Raw genomic sequence first — 14,400 nt, 5'->3', positions numbered from 1 at the left:
CAGCAGGGTGGCCGCAGCAGTCTCGAGCAGCCGTCCCTAAGTCGCGTGAGTGCGGGGGACGTGCCCCCGCTGTGCCGCGGGGGCCCAGCCTGGTGTCTTCCCTGAGGCCCTGCGGCTGCCGGCTGGGCTGCCGCTCCCCGCAAGGGGAGAGCCTTGCCGCGTAGGTGGGGACCGCCTCCTGATGGGGACGTACACGCAGCTCTCCACGTCGGATTCCGGGGCTCTCTGTCCTGCCCGAAGGCCCAGCTGGCCTGCGGGTCCTTAGAGTGGCAAAAACATCCGAAAACTGAGATTGAGGGTCCGGTGGGTGTCTGCACTTTTGTGCTGGGCACCCCAGGGAGGCCCGGGGGCTGGCTGGACAACGTGGTCTGCTGGGCGGGGGGGTTGGAGGAGCAACTGATGCCCTTTGCACTTTGGGTAGCAAGAGTCTGAGGTGTCTCTGAGCCCTGTGCCCTGTGAGGGGGGAGGCGGGGGGGAGGAGGAGGAGGAGGAGGAGGAGGAGGTGGGAAGGGCCGGGGCCTGCAGTCCTGTTCCCGGGGTGGCACGGCAAGTGGCTTCTTCCACAGGCTGCTTGGCCTGGGCTCCCTGCACCTGGGCCTTTGGAGGACCGGCCCTGTGCTTGCCAACACTTCCTGCAGGGACCCAGAGCTGGGAGGTGGCATCTCTCAGCCCTGGGTCGGGCAGAGCCCCAGCGGGCCATGCCCACAACCTCTGTCAGCACCGGTCCCCCAGAAGGCTCCTTTGGGACCAGGATTCTCTTGCGGTGACTCTTTAAGGTCTGGCCCCTGGATGGAGGGGCACCAGGAGTAGAGGAGCAGGAAGGGGAAGGGGGTGGCCATGCGAGGGGACACTTTGAGGCCAAGTCCCAGCTTCAGCCTGATCCTCCTGGGAACCCCGCTCTGAGACAAGGAGCCGGGCTTCGCATTCCCACAGCAGCCAGTCGTGGGCTGAGGACACCTGGGGCGTTGGGAACTCCCTGGCTTCTCCTTGGTTTAACGTCTAGAGCTGCTTGTGAATCGCGCCGCCACACACACCCGAGCGCAGGTGTCTTCCGCACAGACTGCGGGCCTCGCTCTTCTGAATGCCGCTAGCTCGCCACCCACCCACCCACGGGTGAACCTGGTCAGGGTGCTTTCTCTCAGGGGCAGACTCTTTTCCGGGCGGGCTACCGGTGTCTCTGTTTGCTCTTTTCTTTCTTCCATTTCGGGAAAGTCTTCCTTGCTGGGTGTGGAAATCTCCTATGCCTTCCCAAGCCTATTCTGTCAGCTTTAAAATTCTCTTTCAGTTGCCACCCTCACAGATGGATTAGGAAACTCTTTCCGGTGCACTCATTAGTGAAATGACCTCCAGGAAGCTGGAATCCAATATCTAATGGCCGATTTTTAGCGAGTCCACACGCCAGGGTGGTCGGGGTCCAATGCAGCCCCGGCCAGGCCCAGGCCCCTTGGACTGGGCCACAGGAGGACACGGAGGAGGGTCCCGGCCCCCACGAAGCGGTGCCGGCAGTTCTCCACGGGCTTGGGCGTTTTCCAGAGGTAGGAGATGGAGGGGACTGATTTCTTCAGCGCCCCCCAAACCACGCCACCCCACCCCACCCATGGGACACATCCCCAGAGAGAGACGCCCCGTACACTGGCTGTGCCCCAGCCCTGGCCCGGGGGAATAGGCGGCAGCCCACCCACGGGGCGAGGGGGGGGCGCAGCTGAAAGGGGTTGTGGGGGAGGGCGGCCCCTGGCTGGGGTCAAAGGGCGAGCGTCCCGCGCGTGCGCAGTCAGCGGCAGCGACGCGCTGGGGGTGGGCAGCGGGTAGGTGAAGGAGGCCGGGCGAGGAGACGAGGGGGGCTGGGAGGGCTCCACCTTGGCGAGTCCAGCCGCGGAGGCGCATCTTGTGTGAGTGTGAGTGAGTGTGAGTGTGTGTGTGTGTGTATAGAGAGACAGCCCCCCACCCCGCCCCGCCCCGCGCCGCCCAGCCCCGCCCATCACCCCCATCCCTGGGAGCCCGCGGGACCCGGCCGGCGAACTCAACCGGCCCGGGGCCTGGGGCGGGAGGCGGCGGCGGGGAAGCCCAGAGAGGCTCGGCTTCTCGAGCGGGGCAGGGGCGCCCTCCGCCGCCGTCTAGGGCCACACCACCCTGAACGCCCCCGATCTCGTCTGGTCTCGGAAGCTAAGCAGGGTCGGGCCTGGTTAGTACTTGGATGGGAGACCGCCTGGGAATACCGGGTGCCACAGGCTGCTGCTTTTTTTTTTTTTTGCCTCTTGTTCTGTCCCCTTTCTGGGAGCGCGGCGGCGGCCCGGGGTGGGGGTCACCCCCACCCTCAGCGCCCGCGCGGTGCCTGGCGCCCCAGCCCGCACCGTGGGGCCTCCTCTTGTCCCAAGCCGCGACACCGCTGCCACGCGGCAGCATGCGTGGCATCTGGACTGTCAGGTCTCAGACCAAAGGTCTGCTCTGTGGGAACCGACACGCTGGAGGAAACCTTGAGAGTCTGAGAGGGGAGGGAGTTCCAGAAGAAGGCCAGGATGTCATTTTGAGGGAGTATGTGACCAGAACTCGTCCCGTTGCTTTTGGGGTTCTATGGGCTACACGCAGGAATCTTTGGTGGTGGCACCTGATGTTGGGGGATCCGGAGTCACACCCAGACCTGCTCCACAGGCCTCCTTTTACTTTTCTCTTCGGATTCATTATTTTTAAAAAGTGTCTCTTACCTCTAGGATTGCATTTTCTTTTCTCTCTCTTTTCAAGCAGATGATGGGAGTACAAGTATGCAGGTGACATGTGTTGCCCGTGCCCCCCTCCCCCCTGTGTTCTTTTTTTTTTTTTTTTTTTTTGAGACAGAGTCTCGTTTTGCTGCCCAGGCTAGAGTGAGTGCCATGGCGTCAGCCTAGCTCACAGCAACCTCAATCTCCGGGCTCAAGCAATCCTGCTGCCTCAGCCTCCCGAGTAGTTGGGACTACAGGCATGCACCACCACGCCCGGCTGTGTTTTTCTATATATATTAGTTGGCCAATTAATTTCTTTCTATTTTTAGTAGAGACGGGGTCTCGCTCTTGCTCAGGCTGGTTTCGAACTCCTGACCTGGAGCAATCCGCCCGCCTCGGCCTCCCAGAGAGCTAGGATTACAGGCGTGAGCCACCGCGCCCGGCCCCCCCTGTGTTCTTATTCATATACCTCTCATGTTGTTCCAGCGTATTGTGGGGGTACCAATGTTAAGGTCGGGTGCCTTGCCCTCTCCAAGCCTCCCCCCTCGGGTCAGAGCTTCAAGTGCGCCCATCCCCCAGTCGGTGCGCACCCACCCCATGCCTAATGGATGTGTATGCCCCTCCCCTCCCCCCACCCGCCCGACACCCACCCGATGAAGGTGATTCCTCTCTGTCCACTTAGGCGTCCATCCGTTCGTACCAATTTGCCGGTGAGCGCGCTCACGTGGTGCTCGTGTGTCCATTCTTGGGATACTTGGCTTACTGGAACGGGTTCCAGCTCTGGCCAGGAGAACACGAGAGGCGCCCTCTCACGGCTGCTCCTCACAGCCGAATGGCACTCCGTGGTGTCCACGCGCCACATTTTATTGATGCACTCCTGGATGGATGGGCACTCGGGTCGCTTCCACGTCTTTGCGATTGTGAATTGTGCCCTAACTGTAACCCTAACCCTTACCCAGCCCGTCTCCTCTGCCCCTGCCTGACGCACTCCTCCCCGGCCAGGCCCGTCACTGTCCTGGGCCCCCGCCTGACCGGCTCCTCCCCGCCCGGCCGGTCACCGTCCTCTGCCCCTGCCTGACACGCTCCTTCCCGCCCGGCCTCTCACCGTCCTCGGCCCCTGCCTGACCGGCTCCTCCGTCGCCCGGGCCTTCCAAGGGCTTGGTGTGGACGCTGCTTCCAGGAAGCCCTCCAGAAACCCGGCAGCAGGGTGGCCGCAGCAGTCTCCAGCAGCCGTCCCTAAGTCGCGTGAGTGCGGGGGACGTGCCCCCGCTGTGCCGCGGGGGCCCAGCCTGGTGTCTTCCCTGAGGCCCTGCGGCTGCCGGCTGGGCTGCCGCTCCCCGCAAGGGGAGAGCCGCGGAGGTGGGGACCGCCTCCTGATGGGGACGTACACGCAGCTCTCCACGTCGGATTCCGGGGCTCTCTGTCCTGCCCGAAGGCCCAGCTGGCCTGCGGGTCCTTAGAGTGGCAAAAACATCCGAAAACTGAGATTGAGGGTCCGGTGGGTGTCTGCACTTTTGTGCTGGGCACCCCAGGGAGGCCCGGGGGCTGGCTGGACAACGTGGTCTGCTGGGCGGGGGGGTTGGAGGAGCAACTGATGCCCTTTGCACTTTGGGTAGCAAGAGTCTGAGGTGTCTCTGAGCCCTGTGCCCTGTGGGGGGGGGCGGGGGGGGAGGAGGAGGAGGAGGAGGAGGAGGTGGGAAGGGCCGGGGCCTGCAGTCCTGTTCCCGGGGTGGCACGGCAAGTGGCTTCTTCCACAGGCTGCTTGGCCTGGGCTCCCTGCACCTGGGCCTTTGGAGGACCGGCCCTGTGCTTGCCAACACTTCCTGCAGGGACCCAGAGCTGGGAGGTGGCATCTCTCAGCCCTGGGTCGGGCAGAGCCCCAGCGGGCCATGCCCACAACCTCTGTCAGCACCGGTCCCCCAGAAGGCTCCTTTGGGACCAGGATTCTCTTGCGGTGACTCTTTAAGGTCTGGCCCCTGGATGGAGGGGCACCAGGAGTAGAGGAGCAGGAAGGGGAAGGGGGTGGCCATGCGAGGGGACACTTTGAGGCCAAGTCCCAGCTTCAGCCTGATCCTCCTGGGAACCCCGCTCTGAGACAAGGAGCCGGGCTTCGCATTCCCACAGCAGCCAGTCGTGGGCTGAGGACACCTGGGGCGTTGGGAACTCCCTGGCTTCTCCTTGGTTTAACGTCTAGAGCTGCTTGTGAATCGCGCCGCCACACACACCCGAGCGCAGGTGTCTTCCGCACAGACTGCGGGCCTCGCTCTTCTGAATGCCGCTAGCTCGCCACCCACCCACCCACGGGTGAACCTGGTCAGGGTGCTTTCTCTCAGGGGCAGACTCTTTTCCGGGCGGGCTACCGGTGTCTCTGTTTGCTCGTTTCTTTCTTCCATTTCGGGAAAGTCTTCCTTGCTGGGTGTGGAAATCTCCTATGCCTTCCCAAGCCTATTCTGTCAGCTTTAAAATTCTCTTTCAGTTGCCACCCTCACAGATGGATTAGGAAACTCTTTCCGGTGCACTCATTAGTGAAATGACCTCCAGGAAGCTGGAATCCAATATCTAATGGCCGATTTTTAGCGAGTCCACACGCCAGGGTGGTCGGGGTCCAATGCAGCCCCGGCCAGGCCCAGGCCCCTTGGACTGGGCCACAGGAGGACACGGAGGAGGGTCCCGGCCCCCACGAAGCGGTGCCGGCAGTTCTCCACGGGCTTGGGCGTTTTTCCAGAGGTAGGAGATGGAGGGGACTGATTTCTTCAGCGCCCCCCAAACCACGCCACCCCACCCCACCCATGGGACACATCCCCAGAGAGAGACGCCCCGTACACTGGCTGTGCCCCAGCCCTGGCCCGGGGGAATAGGCGGCAGCCCACCCACGGGGCGAGGGGGGGGCGCAGCTGAAAGGGGTTGTGGGGGAGGGCGGCCCCTGGCTGGGGTCAAAGGGCGAGCGTCCCGCGCGTGCGCAGTCAGCGGCAGCGACGCGCTGGGGGTGGGCAGCGGGTAGGTGAAGGAGGCCGGGCGAGGAGACGAGGGGGGCTGGGAGGGCTCCACCTTGGCGAGTCCAGCCGCGGAGGCGCATCTTGTGTGAGTGTGAGTGAGTGTGAGTGTGTGTGTGTGTGTATAGAGAGACAGCCCCCCACCCCGCCCCGCCCCGCCCCGCCCAGCCCCGCCCATCACCCCCATCCCTGGGAGCCCGCGGGACCCGGCCGGCGAACTCAACCGGCCCGGGGCCTGGGGCGGGAGGCGGCGGCGGGGAAGCCCAGAGAGGCTCGGCTTCTCGAGCGGGGCAGGGGCGCCCTCCGCCGCCGTCTAGGGCCACACCACCCTGAACGCCCCCGATCTCGTCTGGTCTCGGAAGCTAAGCAGGGTCGGGCCTGGTTAGTACTTGGATGGGAGACCGCCTGGGAATACCGGGTGCCACAGGCTGCTGCTTTTTTTTTTTTTTGCCTCTTGTTCTGTCCCCTTTCTGGGAGCGCGGCGGCGGCCCGGGGTGGGGGTCACCCCCACCCTCAGCGCCCGCGCGGTGCCTGGCGCCCCAGCCCGCACCGTGGGGCCTCCTCTTGTCCCAAGCCGCGACACCGCCGCCACGCGGCAGCATGCGTGGCATCTGGACTGTCAGGTCTCAGACCAAAGGTCTGCTCTGTGGGAACCGAAACGCTGGAGGAAACCTTGAGAGTCTGAGAGGGGAGGGAGTTCCAGAAGAAGGCCAGGATGTCATTTTGAGGGAGTATGTGACCAGAACTCGTCCCGTTGCTTTTGGGGTTCTATGGGCTACACGCAGGAATCTTTGGTGGTGGCACCTGATGTTGGGGGATCCGGAGTCACACCCAGACCTGCTCCACAGGCCTCCTTTTACTTTTCTCTTCGGATTCATTATTTTTAAAAAGTGTCTCTTACCTCTAGGATTGCATTTTCTTTTCTCTCTCTTTTCAAGCAGATGATGGGAGTACAAGTATGCAGGTGACATGTGTTGCCCGTGCCCCCCTCCCCCCTGTGTTCTTTTTTTTTTTTTTTTTTTTGAGACAGAGTCTCGTTTTGCTGCCCAGGCTAGAGTGAGTGCCATGGCGTCAGCCTAGCTCACAGCAACCTCAATCTCCGGGCTCAAGCAATCCTGCTGCCTCAGCCTCCCGAGTAGTTGGGACTACAGGCATGCACCACCACGCCCGGCTGTGTTTTTCTATATATATTAGTTGGCCAATTAATTTCTTTCTATTTTTAGTAGAGACGGGGTCTCGCTCTTGCTCAGGCTGGTTTCGAACTCCTGACCTGGAGCAATCCGCCCGCCTCGGCCTCCCAGAGAGCTAGGATTACAGGCGTGAGCCACCGCGCCCGGCCCCCCCTGTGTTCTTATTCATATACCTCTCATGTTGTTCCAGCGTATTGTGGGGGTACCAATGTTAAGGTCGGGTGCCTTGCCCTCTCCAAGCCTCCCCCCTCGGGTCAGAGCTTCAAGTGCGCCCATCCCCCAGTCGGTGCGCACCCACCCCATGCCTAATGGATGTGTATGCCCCTCCCCTCCCCCCACCCGCCCGACACCCACCCGATGAAGGTGATTCCTCTCTGTCCACTTAGGCGTCCATCCGTTCGTACCAATTTGCCGGTGAGCGCGCTCACGTGGTGCTCGTGTGTCCATTCTTGGGATACTTGGCTTACTGGAACGGGTTCCAGCTCTGGCCAGGAGAACACGAGAGGCGCCCTCTCACGGCTGCTCCTCACAGCCGAATGGCACTCCGTGGTGTCCACGCGCCACATTTTATTGATGCACTCCTGGATGGATGGGCACTCGGGTCGCTTCCACGTCTTTGCGATTGTGAATTGTGCCCTAACTGTAACCCTAACCCTTACCCAGCCCGTCTCCTCTGCCCCTGCCTGACGCACTCCTCCCCGGCCAGGCCCGTCACTGTCCTGGGCCCCCGCCTGACCGGCTCCTCCCCGCCCGGCCGGTCACCGTCCTCTGCCCCTGCCTGACACGCTCCTTCCCGCCCGGCCTCTCACCGTCCTCGGCCCCTGCCTGACCGGCTCCTCCGTCGCCCGGGCCTTCCAAGGGCTTGGTGTGGACGCTGCTTCCAGGAAGCCCTCCAGAAACCCGGCAGCAGGGTGGCCGCAGCAGTCTCCAGCAGCCGTCCCTAAGTCGCGTGAGTGCGGGGGACGTGCCCCCGCTGTGCCGCGGGGGCCCAGCCTGGTGTCTTCCCTGAGGCCCTGCGGCTGCCGGCTGGGCTGCCGCTCCCCGCAAGGGGAGAGCCGCGGAGGTGGGGACCGCCTCCTGATGGGGACGTACACGCAGCTCTCCACGTCGGATTCCGGGGCTCTCTGTCCTGCCCGAAGGCCCAGCTGGCCTGCGGGTCCTTAGAGTGGCAAAAACATCCGAAAACTGAGATTGAGGGTCCGGTGGGTGTCTGCACTTTTGTGCTGGGCACCCCAGGGAGGCCCGGGGGCTGGCTGGACAACGTGGTCTGCTGGGCAGGGGGGTTGGAGGAGCAACTGATGCCCTTTGCACTTTGGGTAGCAAGAGTCTGAGGTGTCTCTGAGCCCTGTGCCCTGTGAGGGGGGAGGCGGGGGGGAGGAGGAGGAGGAGGAGGAGGAGGAGGTGGGAAGGGCCGGGGCCTGCAGTCCTGTTCCCGGGGTGGCACGGCAAGTGGCTTCTTCCACAGGCTGCTTGGCCTGGGCTCCCTGCACCTGGGCCTTTGGAGGACCGGCCCTGTGCTTGCCAACACTTCCTGCAGGGACCCAGAGCTGGGAGGTGGCATCTCTCAGCCCTGGGTCGGGCAGAGCCCCAGCGGGCCATGCCCACAACCTCTGTCAGCACCGGTCCCCCAGAAGGCTCCTTTGGGACCAGGATTCTCTTGCGGTGACTCTTTAAGGTCTGGCCCCTGGATGGAGGGGCACCAGGAGTAGAGGAGCAGGAAGGGGAAGGGGGTGGCCATGCGAGGGGACACTTTGAGGCCAAGTCCCAGCTTCAGCCTGATCCTCCTGGGAACCCCGCTCTGAGACAAGGAGCCGGGCTTCGCATTCCCACAGCAGCCAGTCGTGGGCTGAGGACACCTGGGGCGTTGGGAACTCCCTGGCTTCTCCTTGGTTTAACGTCTAGAGCTGCTTGTGAATCGCGCCGCCACACACACCCGAGCGCAGGTGTCTTCCGCACAGACTGCGGGCCTCGCTCTTCTGAATGCCGCTAGCTCGCCACCCACCCACCCACGGGTGAACCTGGTCAGGGTGCTTTCTCTCAGGGGCAGACTCTTTTCCGGGCGGGCTACCGGTGTCTCTGTTTGCTCTTTTCTTTCTTCCATTTCGGGAAAGTCTTCCTTGCTGGGTGTGGAAATCTCCTATGCCTTCCCAAGCCTATTCTGTCAGCTTTAAAATTCTCTTTCAGTTGCCACCCTCACAGATGGATTAGGAAACTCTTTCCGGTGCACTCATTAGTGAAATGACCTCCAGGAAGCTGGAATCCAATATCTAATGGCCGATTTTTAGCGAGTCCACACGCCAGGGTGGTCGGGGTCCAATGCAGCCCCGGCCAGGCCCAGGCCCCTTGGACTGGGCCACAGGAGGACACGGAGGAGGGTCCCGGCCCCCACGAAGCGGTGCCGGCAGTTCTCCACGGGCTTGGGCGTTTTCCAGAGGTAGGAGATGGAGGGGACTGATTTCTTCAGCGCCCCCCAAACCACGCCACCCCACCCCACCCATGGGACACATCCCCAGAGAGAGACGCCCCGTACACTGGCTGTGCCCCAGCCCTGGCCCGGGGGAATAGGCGGCAGCCCACCCACGGGGCGAGGGGGGGGCGCAGCTGAAAGGGGTTGTGGGGGAGGGCGGCCCCTGGCTGGGGTCAAAGGGCGAGCGTCCCGCGCGTGCGCAGTCAGCGGCAGCGACGCGCTGGGGGTGGGCAGCGGGTAGGTGAAGGAGGCCGGGCGAGGAGACGAGGGGGGCTGGGAGGGCTCCACCTTGGCGAGTCCAGCCGTGGAGGCGCATCTTGTGTGAGTGTGAGTGAGTGTGAGTGTGTGTGTGTGTGTATAGAGAGACAGCCCCCCGCCCCGCCCCGCCCCGCCCATCACCCCCGTCCCTGGGAGCCCGCGGGACCCGGCCGGCGAACTCAACCGGCCCAGCCTGGCGCGGGGCCTGGGGCGGGAGGCGGGGCCTGGGGCGGGAGGCGGCGGCGGCGGGGAAGCCCAGAGAGGCTCGGCTTCTCGAGCGGGGCAGGGGCGACCTCCGCCGCCGTCTTGGGCCACACCACCCTGAACGCCCCCGATCTCGTCTGGTCTCGGAAGCTAAGCAGGGTCGGGCCTGGTTAGTACTTGGATGGGAGACCGCCTGGGAATACCGGGTGCCACAGGCTGCCGCTTTTTTTTTTTTTTTTTTTTTTTTTTGCCTCTTGTTCTGTCCCCTTTCTGGGAGCGCGGCGGCGGCCCGGGGTGGGGGTCACCCCCACCCTCAGCGCCCGCGCGGTGCCTGGCGCCCCAGCCCGCACCGTGGGGCCTCCTCTTGTCCCAAGCCGCAACACCGCCGCCACGCGGCAGCATGCGTGGCATCTGGACTGTCAGGTCTCAGACCAAAGGTCTGCTCTGTGGGAACCGACACGCTGGAGGAAACCTTGAGAGTCTGAGAGGGGAGGGAGTTCCAGAAGAAGGCCAGGATGTCATTTTGAGGGAGTATGTGACCAGAACTCGTCCCGTTGCTTTTGGGGTTCTATGGGCTACACGCAGGAATCTTTGGTGGTGGCACCTGATGTTGGGGGATCCGGAGTCACACCCAGACCTGCTCCACAGGCCTCCTTTTACTTTTCTCTTCGGATTCATTATTTTTAAAAAGTGTCTCTTACCTCTAGGATTGCATTTTCTTTTCTCTCTCTTTTCAAGCAGATGATGGGAGTACAAGTATTCAGGTGACATGTGTTGCCCGTGTCCCCCTACCCCCTGTGTTCTTTTTTTTTTTTTTTTTTGAGACAGAGTCTCGTTTTGCTGCCCAGGCTAGAGTGAGTGCCATGGCGTCAGCCTAGCTCACAGCAACCTCAATCTCCGGGCTCAAGCAATCCTGCTGCCTCAGCCTCCCGAGTAGTTGGGACTACAGGCATGCACCACCACGCCCGGCTGTGTTTTTCTATATATATTAGTTGGCCAATTAATTTCTTTCTATTTTTAGTAGAGACGGGGTCTCGCTCTTGCTCAGGCTGGTTTCGAACTCCTGACCTGGAGCAATCCGCCCGCCTCGGCCTCCCAGAGAGCTAGGATTACAGGCGTGAGCCACCGCGCCCGGCCCCCCCCGTGTTCTTATTCATATACCTCTCATGTTGTTCCAGCGTATTGTGGGGGTACCAATGTTAAGGTCGGGTGCCTTGCCCTCTCCAAGCCTCCCCCCTCGGGTCAGAGCTTCAAGTGCGCCCATCCCCCAGTCGGTGCGCACCCACCCCATGCCTAATGGATGTGTATGCCCCTCCCCTCCCCCCACCCGCCCGACACCCACCCGATGAAGGTGATTCCTCTCTGTCCACGTAGGCGTCCATCCGTTCGTACCAATTTGCCGGTGAGCGCGCTCACGTGGTGCTCGTGTGTCCATTCTTGGGATACTTGGCTTACTGGAACGGGTTCCAGCTCTGGCCAGGAGAACACGAGAGGCGCCCTCTCACCGCTGCTCCTCACAGCCGAATGGCACTCCGTGGTGTCCACGCGCCACATTTTATTGATGCACTCCTGGATGGATGGGCACTCGGGTCGCTTCCACGTCTTTGCGATTGTGAATTGTGCCCTAACTGTCACCCTAACCCTTACCCAGCCCGTCTCCTCTGCCCCTGCCTGACGCACTCCTCCCCGGCCAGGCCCGTCACTGTCCTGGGCCCCCGCCTGACCGGCTCCTCCCCGCCCGGCCGGTCACCGTCCTCTGCCCCTGCCTGACACGCTCCTTCCCGCCCGGCCTCTCACCGTCCTCGGCCCCTGCCTGACCGGCTCCTCCGTCGCCTGGGCCTTCCAAGGGCTTGGTGTGGACGCTGCTTCCAGGAAGCCCTCCAGAAACCCGGCAGCAGGGTGGCCGCAGCAGTCTCCAGCAGCCGTCCCTAAGTCGCGTGAGTGCGGGGGACGTGCCCCCGCTGTGCCGCGGGGGCCCAGCCTGGTGTCTTCCCTGAGGCCCTGCGGCTGCCGGCTGGGCTGCCGCTCCCCGCAAGGGGAGAGCCGCGGAGGTGGGGACCGCCTCCTGATGGGGACGTACACGCAGCTCTCCACGTCGGATTCCGGGGCTCTCTGTCCTGCCCGAAGGCCCAGCTGGCCTGCGGGTCCTTAGAGTGGCAAAAACATCCGAAAACTGAGATTGAGGGTCCGGTGGGTGTCTGCACTTTTGTGCTGGGCACCCCAGGGAGGCCAGGGGGCTGGCTGGACAACGTGGTCTGCTGGGCGGGGGGGTTGGAGGAGCAACTGATGCCCTTTGCACTTTGGGTAGCAAGAGTCTGAGGTGTCTCTGAGCCCTGTGCCCTGTGAGGGGGGAGGCGGGGGGGAGGAGGAGGAGGAGGAGGAGGAGGAGGTGGGAAGGGCCGGGGCCTGCAGTCCTGTTCCCGGGGTGGCACGGCAAGTGGCTTCTTCCACAGGCTGCTTGGCCTGGGCTCCCTGCACCTGGGCCTTTGGAGGACCGGCCCTGTGCTTGCCAACACTTCCTGCAGGGACCCAGAGCTGGGAGGTGGCATCTCTCAGCCCTGGGTCGGGCAGAGCCCCAGCGGGCCATGCCCACAACCTCTCTCAGCACCGGTCCCCCAGAAGGCTCCTTTGGGACCAGGATTCTCTTGCGGTGACTCTTTAAGGTCTGGCCCCTGGATGGAGGGGCACCAGGAGTAGAGGAGCAGGAAGGGGAAGGGGGTGGCCATGCGAGGGGACACTTTGAGGCCGAGTCCCAGCTTCAGCCTGATCCTCCTGGGAACCCCGCTCTGAGACAAGGAGCCGGGCTTCGCATTCCCACAGCAGCCAGTCGTGGGCTGAGGACACCTGGGGCGTTGGGAACTCCCTGGCTTCTCCTTGGTTTAACGTCTAGAGCTGCTTGTGAATCGCGCCGCCACACACACCCGAGCGCAGGTGTCTTCCGCACAGACTGCGGGCCTCGCTCTTCTGAATGCCGCTAGCTCGCCACCCACCCACGGGTGAACCTAGTCAGGGTGCTTTCTCTAAGGGGCAGACTCTTTTCCGGGCGGGCTACCGGTGTCTCTGCTTGCTCGTTTCTTTCTTCCATTTCGGGAAAGTCTTCCTTGCTGGGTGTGGAAATCTCCTATGCCTTCCCTCGCCTATTCTGTCAGCTTTCAAATTCTCTTTCAGTTGCCACCCTCACAGATGGATTAGGAAACTCTTTCCGGTGCACTCATTAGTGAAATGACGTCTAGGAAGCTGGAATCCAATATCTAATGGCCGATTTTTAGTGAGTCCACACGCCAGGGTGGTCGGGGTCCAATGCAGCCCCAGCCAGGCCCAGGCCCCTTGGACTGGGCCACAGGAGGACACGGAGGAGGGTCCCGGCCCCCACGAAGCGGTGCCGGCAGTTCTCCACGGGCTTGGGCGTTTTCCAGAGGTAGGAGATGGAGGGGACTGATTTCTTCAGCGCCCCCCAAAGCACGCCACCCCATCCCACCCATGGGACACATCCCCAGAGAGAGAGAGACGCCCCATACACTCGCTCCCCTCCCCCATGTGCTGTGCCCCAGCCCTGGCCCAGGGGAATAGGCGGCAGCCCACCCACAGGGTGGGGGGCCCAGCTGAAAGGGGTTGGGGGGGAGGGCGTCCCCTGCCTGGGGTCAAAGGGCAGGCGACCCGTGCGTGAGCAATGGGCGGTGGCGGCGGCGGCGGCCGTGGTTTTGGCGGTTGCGATCAAGAGCTAGGGGTGGGGGGCGGGGAGGTGAAGGAGGCCAGGTGAGGAGAGGAAGGGGGCTGGAAGGTCTCCACCTTGGCGAGTCCAGCCGTGGAGGCGCATCTTGTGTGAGTGTGAGTGAGTGAGTGTGAGTGTGTGTGTGTGTGTGTGTGTGTATAGAGAGACAGCCCCCCACCCCGGCCCGCTGCTCCCTGTCCGCCCCGCCCCGCCTGTCACCCCTGTCCCTCGGAGCCCTGCTGACCCGGCCGGCAAACTCAACAGGCCTGGCCCGGCGCGGGGCCTGGGGCGGGAGGCAGCGGCGGGGAAGCGCAGAGAGGCTCGGCTTCTTGAGCGGATCAGGGGCGCCCTCCGCCGTCCACGGCCACACCACCCTGAACGTGCCCGATCTCTTCTGTTCTCGGAAGCTAAGCAGGGTTGGGCCTGGTTAGTACTTGGTTGGGAGACCGCCTGGGAATACCGGGTGCCGTAGGCTTCTTCTTTTTTCTTTTTTTGTTTTGCCTCTTGTTCTGTCCCCTTTCTGGGAGCGGGGCGGCGGCCCGGGGTGGGGGTCACCCACACCCTCAGCGCCCGCCGCGGTGCCTGGAGCCCCAGCCCGCACCGTGGGGCCTCCTCTTGTCCCAAGCCGCGATACCGCCGTCACGCGGCAGCATGCGTGGCTTCTGGATTGTCAGGTCTCAGACCAAAGTTCTGGCACCCTGTCTTACCGTCCCCCATGGGTGTGTGGACACACCCAGATCGACACAGCGCACGGCCTGCCCATCTCCCATGGGTGAGTGGACACAGCCTGATCCACACTGCGCCCTGCCTGCCTGTGTCCCTTAGGTGTGTGGACACAGCCAGTTCCACACTGCGCCCTGACTGCCCGTCTCCCGTGGGT

General features: G+C 63.3%; 4 non-coding genes across 4 annotated transcripts; all 4 read left to right on the top strand.

Annotated features, from left to right (window-relative positions):
- Positions 1-2,112: 2,112 nt before the first annotated feature.
- LOC142864521 (5S ribosomal RNA) lies at positions 2,113-2,231 on the top strand. Its single transcript, XR_012915007.1, has one exon. It is a non-coding gene; the product is annotated as a 5S ribosomal RNA (ribosomal RNA).
- A 3,769-nt stretch (positions 2,232-6,000) lies between these two features.
- LOC142864510 (5S ribosomal RNA) lies at positions 6,001-6,119 on the top strand. The gene has a single exon (XR_012915006.1). It is a non-coding gene; the product is annotated as a 5S ribosomal RNA (ribosomal RNA).
- A 3,788-nt stretch (positions 6,120-9,907) lies between these two features.
- Positions 9,908-10,026, top strand: LOC142864393 (5S ribosomal RNA). Its single transcript, XR_012914951.1, has one exon. It is a non-coding gene; the product is annotated as a 5S ribosomal RNA (ribosomal RNA).
- Positions 10,027-13,876: 3,850 nt separating this feature from the next.
- LOC142864488 (5S ribosomal RNA) lies at positions 13,877-13,995 on the top strand. The gene has a single exon (XR_012915004.1). It is a non-coding gene; the product is annotated as a 5S ribosomal RNA (ribosomal RNA).
- Positions 13,996-14,400: the final 405 nt, after the last annotated feature.

Source organism: Microcebus murinus, chromosome 25 (assembly GCF_040939455.1).
Source record: "Microcebus murinus isolate Inina chromosome 25, M.murinus_Inina_mat1.0, whole genome shotgun sequence".
Lineage (NCBI taxonomy): Eukaryota > Metazoa > Chordata > Mammalia > Primates > Cheirogaleidae > Microcebus > Microcebus murinus.
The sequence above is the reverse complement of the archived record's forward strand: the minus strand, read 5'-3'. Positions and strand labels throughout refer to the sequence as shown.